The sequence below is a fragment of the Piliocolobus tephrosceles genome, unplaced genomic scaffold, assembly GCF_002776525.5.
Source record: "Piliocolobus tephrosceles isolate RC106 unplaced genomic scaffold, ASM277652v3 unscaffolded_29683, whole genome shotgun sequence".
NCBI classification, from domain to species: domain Eukaryota; kingdom Metazoa; phylum Chordata; class Mammalia; order Primates; family Cercopithecidae; genus Piliocolobus; species Piliocolobus tephrosceles.
The window spans coordinates 1-2,187 of NW_022312846.1; the positions used below are offsets into that span (position 1 = coordinate 1).

The 2,187-nt window shown below is 45.0% G+C and overlaps 1 non-coding gene across 1 annotated transcript; it reads right to left on the bottom strand.

Moving 5' to 3' along the window:
* Positions 1–1,077: 1,077 nt before the first annotated feature.
* TRNAC-GCA lies at positions 1,078–1,149 on the bottom strand. Its single transcript has one exon. It is a non-coding gene; the product is annotated as a tRNA-Cys (tRNA).
* Positions 1,150–2,187: the final 1,038 nt, after the last annotated feature.

Sequence of the window (2,187 nt, forward strand, 5' to 3'; positions counted from 1 at the left end):
CCATGAACAGGAGAAAAGGATGGAAGCTGCCTGCAGAACCCCCAGCCATTTCCCATTGTTTTTTTGGGTTAACCCAAGAGCTGGCCACTGGTCTCTGAAACAGTCCACAGACTCTGACCCAAGCTCCCAGCCTAGCTCCCTTTTTCTGGCAGTGAAGACAGAGTGGACAAATATGATAACTGATGATAAGCTGCCTAGCATGATATTAGCACATAGTAGGGCATAGTAGATGTTCAAAAAGTAACACCAGTTCCTGTCCTTGTCTTTTGGCAAACCCCCAAACCACTATCTGTTATGTCTCCTAAATGACCTCCTTAGACAAAGGACTTGACCTGGTTCTTCATTGCAGCACACAGGACTCCCTGTGGCCCACTGAACACAGTTGGATTCCAAATCATCTTCTACGAACAGACTCTTGAGTCTAATCCCCTACCTCCAAGCCTTGGGCCACAGTCACAGAGTGGGCTGAAATTCAACTGCAGCCGCAGAGCTACAGGAGTTGGGTCTGCAGGGCCAGCACTGCAGAACCTCTATCTCCCTCATTAGAGTAGCTGAGCCAGGCTTTTGGCCTACAAGGTTGAAGCAAGGGTGTGAGTGAGCTCTGGTGTGGGAGAAACCAATTCTCCAGGGGGAAATACCTGCCCTATATTGGAATGCTGCGTGCTGTGATGTGTCTCCCCAGGTCTGGCCACCACTCCAGTGCACAAACTGCTGCTGTGGGAGGGAGCCAGGAGGGTGATAACTTGGGATACCATTCCCTGTCTGTTTCTGGGAAACCTGCTGTAGTACTACTCTCTGGTCTGCCTTGGAAAAGCCCAGAAGCATTCTGCATGACAGCTGGAGAAATTACATGTATAGGAGGAGCAGGGAGCTGGACACCAAGAATATGAGGGATACCCATGGAACTGGTGCTGGAAGAGATGAGAAGTTATCCAGCCAGGGTGCAGCTGGGTAGGCCTGAGCTGTAGCTTCCAGTTCCAGGGAAAATCATAGGTGGAATGGATGAAAAGAAACTGGAATATGACCAACAGCTTCTGTGAAGAACATAACAGCTTGTATGAATAGAAAAAGTGCAGTAGGGGGCACCCAGATTTGAACTGGGGACCTCTTGATCTGCAGTCAAATGCTCTACCCCTGAGCTATACCCCCTACTTGTCATGAGTGTTTAATAAGCACCTTTCATGTTGGTAATCACACCCAGCAGTCCTACAGCACATTGAAAGTTCCTGCTTGCTTTTAGAGAGTAAGAGCAGCAACGGATTTTACCACAAACTCACCCCAGAAAAGTCCATCCCCAATTCCCAAACCCTAGCCCCTGCTCACATACCTGCACATCTCCCCGCTTTCCCTCAGTCTGTGGTGACGGGAGCAGCTGGGAGGAGTGTTCCCGTTTACTGCTGGAACAGCCTTTAGGTCTACATGTCTGATTTCTTCTTGTTTACAAAATAGCAGTTTGGAGACACAAATTGAGACACATGCAATACTGACACATAAAGATATCTCACAGTCTGGGATCTTTGCCTTAAATCCAGTTCATGAAACAGTTGGGGAAGTTCCCCAGCCCTGACATGGATCGGAGAGTAGTCCTCCTGGGAAGCATCATGGAGACAACATAGCATGAGGACCACACAGCTCCTCCAGGTTTTGGCCAGAAAACTCCTCTGCTAGTGTGGAAAGCTCTACACTGAACTACACCCCCATTCCCAGTGCAAGGCTATTTTAAACCTTACATATACTTTGTTTTTATCTAAGTATCTTGTGCAACTATTTTTGAAAGTCAAATATTGCTTTCAAAGGTTACAATAAAAGAAACCTCAGTCCTTTTTATTTTCCTCTTGCCACCCAGAGGCAGCCACTCTCCACCCTTTTGACTGTTTCTTCTAGTCTATTTGCCTCTGTAATTTTAAGTAATATAAGTATGTCATAATATGGTATGTCTAATCAAATTTAGACATCATTAGCTGACTTATTTTTGTAGGTGAGGATTATCACTCATGTGCCTTCTTTTCTGTTTACCAATATACCTACCATATATCAACTTCTTAGATAAAATGCTGTATATTTACTTTCTATTCAGTTTTATCTTCCATGTTTTAATTATTATGATTAGTTAATAGTGTTTATGGCCAATGTACATAATCCTAAGCTGAACTAAGAGTTCTGATGGAACTTTTTTTTCCCTCAAGT